Genomic DNA, 14615 nt, shown 5'->3' on the forward strand with positions numbered 1-14615 from the left:
CCGCTGTATCGGCTCTTGAAAAAAAGCCGAGCGTTTCTCTTGGACCCTCGAAGCCGAGGAAGCCCTCGATAACTTGAAGAAAACACTGACCTCCGCCCCGGTCCTAGTCCCACCTCAACCCGCAGAACCACTGCTTCTGTACGTCGCCTCGATGACCCAGGTCGTCAGTGCGGCAGTGGTGGTCGAGAGGCAGGAAGAGGGGCATGCGCTGCCAGTCCAGAGGCCGGTTTATTTCATCAGTGAGGTACTCTTAGAGACCAAGGCATGGTACCCAAAGATCCAGAAGCTAATCCACGCCGTGATCCTCGCCCGACGCAAGCTGTAACATTACTTCCTCGGCCACCCTATCACGGTGGTCTCGTCCTTCCCCTTGGGTGAGATCATCCAAAGTCGGGAGGCCATGGGAAGAATCGCCAAATGGTCGGTCGAGCTCATGAGTAAGACCCTTACTTATGTGCCCCGCAAAGCTATCAAGTCTCAAGCTCTGGTGGATTTCGTCACGGAATGGACGGACTGCCACGACCCAAAAATGGAGACATACTGCAAGGAGGTACGTCGGCTCAAGGATAAGTTCAACGGCCTCGAGCTCGTCCACGTCGCCCGACGCTACAACGAGGCAGCCGATGAACTCGCTAAGATCGCGTCAACTCGAGGCACGGTCCCGCCCGACGCATTCTCGAGAGATCTGCACGAGCCATCCATCGACTTGGGCTCGGGGGCTAACGTCGAAACCACCGCCCTCCAACAAACCGACGCCATCGAGGCACTGCTAGCGGCAGCAGAGGTAATGGAGGCAGAACAGCGACCCGGTCGACCGTTCGACTGGCGCACGCCGTTCCTCGACTGCCTGATTCGATGCGAGCTACCAGAAGATCGATCCGAGGCCCGCCGTATCTCTCGACGGGCCAAGTCATATGTAATCTACGGTGAAGATAATGAATTATATCGTTGAAGCCCGACAGGAATCTTGCAGCGTTGCATCACCATAGAGGAAGGCTGAAACCTCCTCGAGGATCTACACTCGGGGGCTTGTGGCCACCACGCTGGTCTATAGACCCTCGTAGGAAACGCTTTCCGACAAGGCTTTGTCGGTGTTTTCCCCTCGGGGGGTCACACCAACGAGTAAATTTGTGTGCGTGCTCCCTTTCCCAGATGGTGATGCAAGAAGACACAGTGATTTATCCTGGTTCGGGCAAGAGAAGGCCCTACGTCCAGCTGGGGGAGAGAGTTTGTATTATCTTGCACCTAAGTGCTTGTACAGGGGTGAATACAAGCGTGGTATGAAGTGAGGAGTTCTACTGCGTATGAGCATGGTGTTGTGTCTTGTGTTCTATTCCTGAGTCCCTCCTTTTATAGTTCCAAGGAGAGACCCAGGCTACATGTATAGGCGTCAGAATAGGAGTCGATAGCAGTATGGAGCGCTGACCTACTCGAGGCCTCCGTACCTGCATGGCCTCGAGCCGTCCCATCTTAATAGCCTGGTGATGATTACGCGTGCCCCTGCATTCTGCTCTGCGCGCCGTCTTGTACTGGTTCAACGGTCGCATGCTCGTACGGTTTGGCGGCAAATCCGGCGGAGTGGTTGCGGCGTGGCCAGTCGACGTCCGACCCGTCCCCAGGAAGGAACCATGTTTAGTCGAGGGTCGGACGCCGTACGACGTCCTGATGTCGGAGTGCTGACCTTGGCTACCTCGAGGGGGTCTTGATTAGACGTGCCATCTCTGTTTCCCACGTCCTGACACGCCCTGGGCCATTTGGTAGGGAAGGCTGCAAAAAGATCGATGGGACGGATGCCTGTTCCCTATCACGCCTCCCGTGACCCGTGTGTTAGGTGGGGAAGCATCAGGCGCATTTAATGCCCCGGCTCGCGTGCGCGCGTCAGGCGGCGGGCGGCGTCCTTGCGCTCGACGCCTCCCGGTTCGCGTGAGCCTGTTCCGTATTCGACGGTAACCAGAGCTCGACGCATGATTGATTCGCTCGACGCTATTTCCGTCTTCGAGGCTGTTGCCGTCGATGGCTGCGCATACGTACGGATGGAGCGTCGAATCGAGGGCCTCATCCTACGTACGGATAACCTTGTTATATGCCTTGGTGAGGGTACCCCTTGTTGATACCCTCGACAGTAGCCCCCGAGTCTCCATTCGAGCGCTGGCGCTCGAGTGGAGACTTTTGGTTTTACGGTCGAACTTCCATGGGGGCGCGCGAGCGACCCCGCGGGGGTAGCCCCCGAGCCCTCGAGGGAGTTTTTAACTCCTCGAGGGTTATTTTGCCAAATTCGCAGAAACACTGTCGACACCAGTGGTGGAAGGTTCTGATCGGCTTTGCCTTACGAGGAGGTTTCGATGTACTCTCGATAGAGCGAGCGTCTTCCACCCCAGATTGAGTTCCTAGCGGGTAGTCCAAGTGAGAACCTGTGCCCTTTTTGAGGGGGTCAGCTGTAGCCCGGAGGCGTTCTCATAAAGCTGGGTTGACGTGGTCGGGGATACCGGTCACATTCGATAGAGTCCAGCGGCTCGATGCCTCCCGTCGGGGGGATTCCTCTCGACTGTCTCGACCCTACCTTGGACATCGCCAGCGAGTCTTCGAGGCGGGCCTCGATCTTCGACCGCTTGCTGGAGATCCCTGACTTTGGTGCTCGAGATCGGCTGTCGAACCCTTTCGGTGGGCCAGCCTGCGACCTCTCGAGGCTTTCGCGGGTACGCCCCTTGGCTTACAAGAGAAGGAAGTGGCCGTGGCGGTTCGCCTTTTTGCCCGTTGGGCGCACCTTTTTAGGCGGGTGACGTTATGACATTGTACCGGCGTGGAATTCGGAGCGCCCGGCCTGTGAAGGGGGAAAGACTGTTAGGTAGCGCATTTATGGGGGGACGTTACCTCATTTCTCGGATCTGTCCATTGGTAGATCTTGGCTTATAAATACGCCACGGCACCGCCGCCGTTCATTCTTCCGCCTCCCATCTTCACTCTTGCCTTAGCCTTCTTGCCGCCCTAGCTCTCTCGCCGTCTCACGCGCACACGACTCCTCGAGCAGTAGCGGGTCCACCGTCCCCCCGGTCGTGATGCCTGTAAGACTCGTCGCCGCCGACGACTGGCGCCCGTCGTCGATGACGGAGCGCCGGTTGTTAGAGCTCGAGAAAGAGGGACTACTGCACCGCCGTACCTCGTTATCGTCGCCAGAATGGATCGCGCCGCCGGCGAATCACAGGGAGCCCCAGCCGCCCGAGGGCTACGTGGTGTCGTTCGCCAAGTTCCACCGCCACGGCCTGGGTGCGCCCCCTAGCCGCTTCATGCGGGCCCTCTGCTTCCACTATGGGGTGGAGCTCCAGCACTTCTCCCCGAACGCCATCACCGTCACGGCGGTCTTCGCCGCCGTGTGTGAGGGCTACTTGGGGATGATGCCGCACTAGGAGCTGTGGCTCCACCTCTATAGGGGCGAGCTTTTCCATGCCCCCACCGGAACCACGGGCGTAAGGAAGCCCGTGCGGGCGGGATGCCTCAACCTTGTGCAGAAGACGGGGAAGACAGACAGGGCGCGGGAGTACATCCCGGTAGGGTTATCGACCAACCACGCCGGCTTCGACTCCCAATGGTTTTACCTGCGGAACGACGACAACCTCCTGCATTCCTACTCGGGCCGTCTGATCATGGAGCGTCCAGCGGACTGGACATACGGCGTCGTCCAAGGTCATCAATCTCGGCTCGACCCCCTCCTCAACGCCATGAAGAAGCTGCGCTCGGGGGGCTTGACCGCCGCCCTCGTCCTCTCGGCCGTCCATCACCGGAGAGTTCTCCCTTTGATGTCTCGGCCGTTGAGGATGGATGAGATGGGCCCTGGCGTCTCATCTCGGGACCTCGAGGCGTGCCGGATGTCCAACGAGGCTCTGGCGGACGACGAAGTCGCGGCCCGAGTCAGGGCTGCAATTGCCGGTGATTTTCAGCCGGAGCATGTTAACGGCTTCCCCATGAGGCCAGATGCTGGCTCGATCAATCTGGTATGTTTTCTCCGTGCGCGCAGCCTCGATTCTGGGTTTCTTTTCTTCCCCTCTCTTTTTCTTTTCTAAGTCTGCCTTTATTTCAACAGGGACAGATTGACGTCCGGTCCTCGAGGCCTCCGGTAAAGGAGGACGAGGTCGATCGCGACAAACGGCGCCAATCCGCCGAAAAGCTAAAGTCCGCCAAGGACTCTGCCAAGAAGGGGGAGAAGAAGAAGAACCTCGACTGTCCAACGTTAGAGGCGCGTCGAGCCAAATCCAGGCAGAGGGGGAGCCTGAGGAAGAATCCCCCAACGACGATGATGACGACGACGACGACAGCGACGATTCCGAGGGGATGGCGTCACGCCTTGACCGAATCCTCGAGGGTCCACCTCGAGGTGATGTCGATGCTCCTCGGACGGAAGTTTCGACGGGGGTCCAGGCGGATCCCACCGTCTGCGCGCCGACACCCCTCCTGCGCCCGCGGCTGGTCAGGTCGCCCCGCGCCCTCCTCCCGTGCCCAAGACGGGTGGCCACGCTAGGTCCCAGGCGACAGGGCCACTGACTCGTGGTCGCGCCGCGGCCTCCGACAAAGGAGAGGCCAGTCGCAGGAGCGCCAGTCCCGGCGCCTGCCAGGCGGGAAATGACGCGCCTGGGCCAGCGCCTGCCATCGAGGGGTCTGGAGCCCTGACGCGGGGTGGCTCGAGGCCCACCGGTCGGGGCGGCGGGAGGCGAGCTGTTCTCCCTGTGGGGTAAGCCTTTTCGATGTTGTGGCTTTTGTCTTCCTCCTCTTCCGCCTTTCCTCATATGCTGATCTTTTTCGCGCTCATTTCTTTCTTTTCTCAGGCTAAAGCGGACCCTCGAGCAGGCCCAGCCGTCCATGGCGAAGAGGCTCAAAGCGGGTGTCGCCTCCAAGGAGCCAGGTTTGTGGCTTACTTTTGGGATCTGTGATGCTCTTGTGCTAACCATCGTAGTCACCATCCTTTATTCTTTATTTTGTAGGCTCCTCCGACTTCCAACCTCCAGTAGGCGCTGAGAGTGCTCTGCCTCGTTCCGAGCCTACCCCGTCGCTGCCGGCGTGTGGTGAGGCGCCCCAGACGCAAGTGCCGGAGGGAGCCCCCGAGCCTCCTCGATTGGGGGTCGAGGGGGAACCCATCACCATCAGTGATACGTCTGGTGGTAACGAAATGCCTGGAGGCGCCCGCCATATGGAGGAGGAAGCGTCGACCTCTCACGTCGCGGGACCGACTCCCTGGCCCGCCGGCCTCCGCGCCCTTGAGGAGCAGAAGAAGAAGAGGGAGGAAGATGAAGAGCGGGAGCGTGCATCGGCGCGGCAGCTGCAGGAGCAGGGCCGCGGGCGAGAGCCGCAGGAGCATGAGGCGCAACAGCAGCAACAGCAGCAGCAGCAACAACAACAATAGCAGTAGCAGGGGGGCCAAGAGGAGGGACTGCTCGAGCCCCCGCCCCAAGGTCCGGCCCAGCCAGTACCACCGGAGCCGCAAGGGCCCGGCGAGCAGGAAGAGGATCTGCCGGTGTACGGCCCCCCTACCCCAGCGTGGCTCCTCCCGGGGGCACCTGCCGCGATCCGGGCAGAGCCGGGGCGAGCGGATGGAGTGGTGGCGCTTGCCTGCATGATGCGCACCCCCACCGACCCCGAGTCCGAGATCAAGAGGATGATCTACGGCATGGACGGGATCGCCCCAGGGTACCTCCGGGAGCGTCGGGCATGGGAGGTCCGCTTTCCCTCCGAGGAGGATGAGATCGGGACGTCGTGGACCAAGGACGGAACCTGGAAGATGGTGGACGACGACGGGCGGTTCCCATGCCTTGTCGACCTATTCCTGCGCCATGGGGGCTCCCTCGAGACCGTCGAGGACCTCATCCGCGGCGTCAAGGCACGGGCCGACCGGGAGATGGAGCACTGGTGCCCCGATCGGATCCGCATCCGGGCTTCCCACGACCCGTCCGAGCCTAACATCTTCCTGGACGATAGGAAGGAGGCGGAGAAGTGGGAACACGTCGAGGAGCTCCGCCTTTGGATGAAGCATGTGGTGGGGCTCCTCGCGGATGTTATCAACAACGGGCTCGGGCCGGCTTATTTCGTAAGTGTTTTTCGATCTTCAATCCTCATGGAGCCTTTTGGTTTTGTGCTCTAACCGTTCGATCCTTGGTTCGCAGGATATGAAAGAGACCTCCCGCATCAAGTCTAGTTTCATTCATGCCACGAGAGGTGGCTGGGAGCAGCTCCCCCTCCTTAAGGATCAACTCCTCGAGTCACAGGTGAAGCTCCTTCAGGCCTACAAAGACCTCATAGCGCTCGGGGAGGAGAAGAAAGCGAGGGAGGCTGCCTTGGTCGAGGCTCGAGAGGCCTCAAGGAGGGCGGAGGAGGAGATGACGATGCTGCGGGAGCGGGCTCTTACGGTTGAGGAGGCCGCGTCCAGAGCCCGGGAGGAGGCCCTGTCCTACAAGAGTGTCATTGCGGACCTGGACAAGGAGAAGGGCCTTCTCAAGACCGACCTGGACTCCCTCCGTGACTCCTTTCAAAGGATGAAGGTGGCGTATGTGGATAGTGAGGTCGCCAGGGGTGCCACCGAGGACGTAAAGAAGAAGGCCCTCGAAGATCTCGAGGCGGAGCGGGCTCGATCCCGCAGTCTCTCTGACGACGTCGAGCGTCTAAAGGGAGAACTGCTAGAGAAGAGTGGGGCCATTTCTCAGGCTGGCAAGGCGATCGAGGATCTCCGTGTTGCCAATACTGAGCTGGTGCGCTCCAACAGGGAGATCGAGAGGGCCAATACCAGATTGGTCGGCGAGAACACAGCCCTGGAGGAGAGTATTCGCGGTATGTTCCTGTTGCTAAATTTCTTCTTCGAGGTGCACTTGGTTCTTCCAAAAGTTTCTTGGTTTGATGTTTACAGGGCTCAGAGACGAGCTCCTAGCCGCCCAAGCTGAGGCCCATAATGCCAAGACCCAGCTCGAGGCTAAGGTTGCTTTGAACCGTCGAGTGCGGACGGCGATAAGCGACCTCTCGACCTCCTAGGAGGTTTAGCCTATGGATGAGTCGAGGGAAGGCGCTCGAGGTGACGCGCTGGTCGACCAGCTGTGCTACATAGGCACGACGCTGTGAGATCGGGTGCGGGATGCCCTCCACATCGGGGTGAAGCGGGCGATGGCGGTTGTCTGCTCGGGCTTCTCCTACGACATGGAGGTGGTGTCCCACGGCTTCGTCACCGATATCTCCAAGACCGACGCGGAGAACGAAGAGAGGCTCCACGCCTTGATCGACGACGCGGAAGCTCCTGGAGAGAAGCGGGCCAAGCTTTTTGAGCCTGAGGTGCTTCCTCCTGAAGCTGGCTCGGGCGGAGGCGAGGGTGGTGAGGATCGTACCGCCGACTGAGGCCTGCGAGCCTGCTCAGCGCGCCTGGGGCCCCTTGTATGATACTTTATTAATTCTGCTGTTAGGTGATACAGTATCTTTTTGTGATTGTTAAATGCTTATTTGTCCTTCCGCTCGAGGTTCTTTTGTTTCTCTTTGTTCCTACGTTTGTATCCCTTGCTCGATCTTTCGTCAAAAACAACCTCGATCACCTCAAGGGTGAGGAAGTGAGTAGAGTTTCCGTAGCCCGGGGGTGTGGGAGTTCTCCGGCTCGTTATCCCTCGGCATTTGAGGGGCTCGAGGCGCCTTAGCTACTCGAACCGTGCAAGGTTTACTAAGTAAGAAAAGAAAATTTCTTGGCTTTTTCGACGCTTAGGGGGGGGGGTCGTCCCCCTGGTAGCCCCCGAGGGGGTGTTGACTATGATGGGTCATAGTCGGCACCCCCTTCTAACGTCGAGATTATGACTTGTAAATCTTTCGGCGCAAAAAGAAGTTGCTCGAGGGAAAGACTTTATTTATTCATTCATTCGTTTACAAAATCTTGGTACAAAATGTACGTAGGAACATAAGTTTAGAACTTCTAGGGGTAGAATCGACGTAGTTGTTCGATGTTCCATGCGTTGGTGAAGACTGCACCCTTCTCGTCCGCCAACTTGTACGTTCCCGGCTTGAGGACTTCGGCCACCACATACGGGCCTTCCCAAGGTGGAGTCAGCTTGTGGCGTCCTTGATTGCTTTGCCGGCGTCGTAGGACAAGGTCGCCCACGTTGAGGTCCCTCTTGCGCACGTGCTTGTCGTGGTAGAGTCGAAGTTTCTGCTGATATCTGGCGGAGTTGAGGAGGGCCATGTCTCGAGCCTCCTCGAGTTGGTCGACCGCGTTTTCTTGAGTCTCCTTATTGGATTGCTCATTGTATGCCTTGAGTCAAGGTGACCCATACTCGAGGTCTGTGGGGAGGACAGCCTTGGAGCCGTAGACCATGAAGAATGGGGTGTACTTTGTGGCCCTGCTTGGTGTTGTCCTTAGACTCCATAAGACCGAGGAAAGCTCCTCGACCCATTTCTTGCCGAATTTCTTCAAACGATTGTAGATCCTTGGCTTGAGTCCTTGCAAAATCATGCCGTTGGCACGCTCGACCTGGCCGTTAGTTCGAGGGTGGGCTACTGCAGACCAGTTCACCCGGATGTGATGCTGATCGCAGAAGTCCAAGAACTTTTTGCCGGTGAACTGAGTGCCGTTATCGGTGATGATGACGTTGGGAATCCCAAATCGATGGATAATGTCGGTGAAGAAAAGGACGGCCTGCTCGGAGCGGATGTTGGTGATGGGTCGAGCCTCGATCCATTTGGAGAATTTGTCAATGGCCACCAGCAAGTGGGTGTACCCTCCTTTCGCCTTTTGTAGAGGTCCTACTAAATCGAGCCCCCACACCGCAAACGGCCAGGTGATCGGGATCATCTGAAGAGCGTGGGCGGGCAGGTGCGTCTGCTTGGCGTAGAACTAGCACCCGTGACACGAGCGTACGAGCTCGATGGCATCTGCCACGGCCATCAGCCAGTAGAAACCTTGTCGAAAAGCGTTTCCTACGAGGGTCCGTGGAGCAGCATGGTGACCGCAAGCCCCCGAGTGTAGGTCCTCGAGGAGTTTTCGGCCTTCTTCCACGGTGATGCAACGCTGTAAGACCCCCGTCGGGCTTCGTGGATATAGCTCATTGTCTTCACCATAGATCACATATGACTTGGCCCGTCGAGCGATACGACGGGCCTCTGACCGATCTTCCGGCAGTTCGCCATGGATTAGGCAGTCGAGGTATGGTGTGCGCCAGTCGAATGGTCGACCAGGCTGCCGTTCTACCTCCATCACTTCAGGCGCCATCAAGAGTGTGTCGACGGTGTTGGTTGGCTGGGCAGGAGCAGCGTCGATGCCAGCCCCCGAGCCTAAGTCGACGGATGGCTCATGGAGATCTCTCGAGAACGCGTCAGGCGGCACCGTGCCTCGAGTTGATGCGATCTTGGCGAGTTTGTCGGCTGCCTCGTTGTAGCGTCGGGCGACATGGACAAGCTCGAGACCATGGAATTTGTCCTCGAGTCGACGGACTTCTTTGCAGTACGCCTCCATTTTCGGGTCGTGGCAGCTCGAGGTTTTCATTACTTGGTCGATGACGAGTTGGTAGTCACCTCGGATGTCGAGGCGTCGGACTCCTAACTCGATGGCAATCTTGAGACCATTGACGAGGGCCTCGTATTCTGCGACATTGTTAGACGCGGCAAAATGAATCCTGATTACATACCTCATGTGGACGCCTAAGGGTGAGATGAACAGCAGGCCGGCCCCGGCCCCTGTTCTCATGAGTGACCCATCAAAATACGTCGTCCACAGCTCCGCCTGGACCTGAGTCGGGGGAAGCTGGGAGTCTGTCCATTCCGTGATGAAATCTACCAGGGCCTGCGATTTGATGGCCTTGCGAGGCGCGTAAGTGAGAGTCTCGACCGACCATTTAGCTATTCTTCCCGTGGCCTCCTTGTTCTGGATTATTTCGCCTAAGGGGAAGGACGAGACCACCGTGACGGGGTGGCCAAGAAAGTAGTGTTGCAGCTTACGGCGGGCAAGGATTACGGCATAGATCAGCTTCTGGATTTGGGGATAACGAGCCTTGGTCTCCGAAAGCACCTCGCTGACAAAATAGACTGGCCTCTGGACTGGTAGCGCATGTCCCTCCTCCTGCCTTTCGACCACCACCGCTGCGCTGACGACCTAGGTCGTCGACGCAACGTAGAGGAGCAGCGGTTCTGCAGGTTGAGGTGGGACCAAGACGGGTGCCGATGTCAGCGTTTTCTTCAGCTTTTCGAGCGCTTCCTCGGCCTCGGGGGTCCAAGAAAAATGCTCGACCTTCTTTAGAAGTCGATACAATGGTAACGCCTTTTCTCCTAGTCTCGTGATGAAACGGCTTAGAGCCGCCAGGCATCCCGTGACTCTCTGCACACCCTTGATGTCCCGGATCGGCCCCATTCTCGTGATGGCCGAGACTTTCTCGGGGTTGGCCTCGATGCCGCGCTACGAAACAATGTAGCCCAAGAGCATGCCTCGAGGCACGCCGAAAACGCACTTCTCGGGATTGAGCTTGATCTGGTTGGCGCGTAAACAGCTAAAAGCGATCTCGAGGTCCTGGATCAGGTCCCCTCGCCGCTTTGACTTGACGACAATGTCATCGACATAGGCCTCGACTGTCGACCCTATGTGTTCACCAAAAACGTGGAGCATGCAATGTTGGTATGTAGCTCCCGCGTTTCGAAGCCCAAACGGCATGGTCACATAGCAATACATTCCAAAAGGCGTGATGAAAGAGGTCGCGAGCTGGTCGGACTCCTTCATTTTTATTTGGTGGTAACCAGAATACGCATCAAGGAAAGAAAGGGTTTCACATCCCGCGGTAGAATCGACAATCTAATCAATACGTGGCAATGGAAAAGGAACTTTTGGACATGCTTTATTTAGACTAGTATAATCGACACACATCCTCATTTTCCCATTCTTTTTCTTAACTAATACAGGGTTTGCTAACCAGTCGGGATGATGAACCTCCTTGATGAATCCAGCCGCCAAAAGCTTGTGGACTTCCTCGCCAATGATATTGCGCTTCTCCTCATTGAATCGGCGCAACCGCTGCTTCACTGGCTTGGAACCGGCTCGAATCTCCAAGGAGTGCTCGGCGACTTCCCTCGGTATGCCTGGCATGTCCGAGGGACTCCATGCAAACATGTCGGCGTTTGCACGGAGAAAGTCGACGAGCACAGCTTCCTATTTGGGGTCGAGATCGGCGCTGATCGTCAGCACCTTGTCGTCGGAGTTGTTGGGGTCGAGTGGGATCTTCTTGGTTCCTTCTGCCGCCTCGAAACTGCCCGCGTGGCACTTGGGCTCTGGAGCCTCAGTGGCCAGGGCCTCGAGCTTCGCGACGAGCTCGGTGGAGTTTTCGACCGCCTCCCCATACTCGACGCACTCGACGTCGCACTCGTACTCGTGTTCGAAGGAGGAGCTGATGGTGATGACGCCTTTGGGACCGGGCATCTTCAGCTTCAAGTAGGTGTAGTTGGGTATAGCCATGAACTTGGCGTAGCCCAGGCGTTCGATGATGGCGTGGTACGTGCCTCGGAATCCAACCACTTCAAAGGTGAGGGTCTCCTTCCTGAAGTTGGCCGCTGTGCCAAAGCAGACCGGTAAGTCAATTCGACCTACTGGCAGCGCCTTTTTCCCTGGCACGACGCCATGAAAACCGCCGGCGCTTGGTTGGAGCTTCCCTCTATCTATGCCGAGGAGGTCGAGGGTCTCGAGGTAGATGATGTTGAGGCTGCTGCCACCATCCATCAGCACTTTTGAGAGCCGTGTGTTGACGATGATCGGGTCGACGACGAGCGGGTAGACACCTGGGGCGACTACCTTGTCGGGGTGGTCCTCTTGATCGAAAGTGATGGGAGTGCTTGACCAGTTGAGGTACTGGGGCATCGCCATTCTTGCCGCGAAGACCTCGCGACGCTCCCTTTTGCGCTGCCTCGTGGTTAACTGAGTCGAGGGCCCGCCATAGATCATGTAGCAGTCGTGGACGGCGGGGAAGCCGTCGTCGTCTTTGTTGTCCTCCTTGTTGTCGCCCTTCTCATTCTTGGAGTCGTCACGCGCATCTTTCTTGAACCCTAGACCGTTGAAATGCTTTTTCAGCATAAGACAGTCCTTGAGCTTGTGGTTGGCGCCTCCCTTATTGTAAGGGCACGGCTCTTCTAGCATCTTGTCGAAGACGCCTCCCTCCGGAGGGCCTCGAGGCTTCTTTCGTTCCATGGCGGCGACAAGGTTGTCGTCGGAATCCTCCCGCTGGAACTGCCGTGCTTTCTGCTTCTTTTTATTCTTCTTGAGGCCCCGACTGGGGGTTCCATCTTCATCGGCAGGCCGCTTGCCTTTCCCCCCTTCATAGCTGAAGAAAGCGCCGACTGCCTCCTCCCCTGCCGCGTAGTTTGCCACTACGTCCATCAGCTCATCGACGGTCTGAGGGCGATTTCGGCCCAGTTCCCGCACTAAGTCTCGACTGGTGGTACTAGAGACGAAAGCCAGGATGACGTCATGGTCGGGGATGTGCGGCAGCTCAGTGCGCTGCTCCGAGAAGCGTCGGGCATACTCTCGAAGAGTTTCTCCTGACTTCTGTTTGCACTTGCTAAGGTCCCACAAGTTCCCGGTCCGTATGTAGGTCCCTTTGAAATTACCCTCGAAAACCCTGACCAGATCAACCCAGTTGTGGATCTGATCAGCGGGAAGTTCCTCGAGCCATCGACGGGCGGTGTCGGAGAGGAAGAGCGGTAGCTGCCTGATGATGGCTCGATCGTCCCCTCGAGCTCCCCCCAACTGACAGGCCAACCTAAAATCAGCTAACCACAATTCTGGTTTGGTTTCACCGTTGTATTTCGCGATGCTGGTCGGGGGTCGGAACGGACTGGGCAGGGGCGTGCTGAGGATCGCCCTACTGAACACTCGTGGGCCCGGTGGCTCAGGGGCCACCCGATCTTCGTCGCAGTCGTACCTCCCACCGCGATGTGCGCTGTAACCGCGTTCTTCCGCGTCTCCGTGCCAGCGGCGTCGATTCTCTTCGATGTCATGCCACGCGTCGTGTCGACGCTGATTGTAGACGGGGAGAACGAGAGTGGTCTTTCTGCCTCGAGGTGGAGGCTGTTGATGGACTGACACCTCCTTTTCATTTTGAGGCCGCTCGTCGCGCTTTTCAGTGGCAGCTCCTCGTCGCCGAGAAGCTGAGCTTTCGGCTTGTTGAACTGCCGCCACCTGGAGCAGGGTCTGTACCTCGTCTCCAATGCGTCGAGCCTGGGAGTTCGACGGCTCTGGCATGTTGCGCAGTAGCATCGTCGCCGCCACTACGTTTTGGCCTGCTCGAGGGAAGCGGCTGACGGGCTGCTCTGGCTCTGCGTCTCCGACGATTTGTCGATGCACCTCTCGAGCACGCTTGCAAACACTTCTGCCCGGCGGATATGGCAAGTCTTGCTCAAGGATTTGCTCAAGCAGGACGAGGCGCTCTCGGTCTTCGTCAAGCTTTATCTTGAGCTCTCGCAGCTGCGCTAGCTGTGCAGCCTTGTCTTCTTGTGGAGGGGGGTCGACCTGCCCGTCGTTCCCAGGCGTCCTGGGGTCTTCTCATGCCGCGGGGGCCCGACCGCCCGCAGCAGCATCTCGCGTCTCGTCGGTAGTTTCTACCGCCCCGTCGTTGTGATAGCATTCCCTTGTAGGGTCGTAGCTATCAGTTTCGGAGTCGGAGTCCGATTCGGCGGCGTAGAAACACCCACGTCCCTCCTCCAGCAGCCGCTGCCTGAGTGAGGTGATCGTGTATCGTCCGGGGCCTAGACGACGGAGGCCGCGTACCCGGGAAAGATCCGGCAGCTCGGACGCCGGCCGCTGCGCTTCAGTGTCATGTGGGAGGACCATTGGTCTTTCCACGTACGTCTGGGCGTTTAGGCATATCGCCCTGGCGAGCGACGCCACGGCGTTGTCCAATCCGAATGGCAGTGCCCTTCTTGGAGTGAACAACCCGTGTGGAAGCAGCCTAGCAGCGGTGGGGGAGAGCGCGTGGGATGCGTCCCCTCTCGTTGTTGTGCGGTGCTGAGCCGTCGCGCTTGTTGCTTCGACACATGGTGTTGCCGACTTGTGGCCCGCTTCCTGCTTCGCACGAGTTGTTGGTCGTGATGAAGCTGAGGGGCCGCGGTGGTGCTGTCCGCGCCTCTTCTTAGGTGGGGAGGCGTGGTGGTGAGGGCGTCTCGGGGCCCTCAATCGTGCTGGCGCAACGCGGGCTCCTCCTGGTCCTCTGACTGAGAGCAAGATCATGTCGTAGCCGGAGCCCGTAGACATGAACTCGAGACTCCCAAACCAAATCACCGTGGAGCGCGGAATCGGCGAGGCGAGAGTAGCCATCTGGAAAGGAGTGGGAAATCGATGAAAAACACGCAGGACCCCTACCTAGCACGCCAACTGTCGGTGTTTTCCCCTCGGGGGGTCACACCAACGAGTAAATTTGTGCGCGTGCTTCCTTTCCCAGATGGTTGTCGACGAAAGTTGGTCGGCAGTCTACCTTGGGGTATGCCCACGGTAGTAGTTTATCGGTAGACGGTGCGCAAACTACGAACTCGATGGTGACGCAAGACACAGACAAGCTTTTTATCCAGGTTCGGCCGCCGAGTTGGCGTAATACCTACGTCCTGCGCCAGATTGTATTGGATTGAGAGAATAATGTGTG

The sequence above is a fragment of the Sorghum bicolor genome, chromosome 6, assembly GCF_000003195.3.
Source record: "Sorghum bicolor cultivar BTx623 chromosome 6, Sorghum_bicolor_NCBIv3, whole genome shotgun sequence".
NCBI lineage: Eukaryota > Viridiplantae > Streptophyta > Magnoliopsida > Poales > Poaceae > Sorghum > Sorghum bicolor.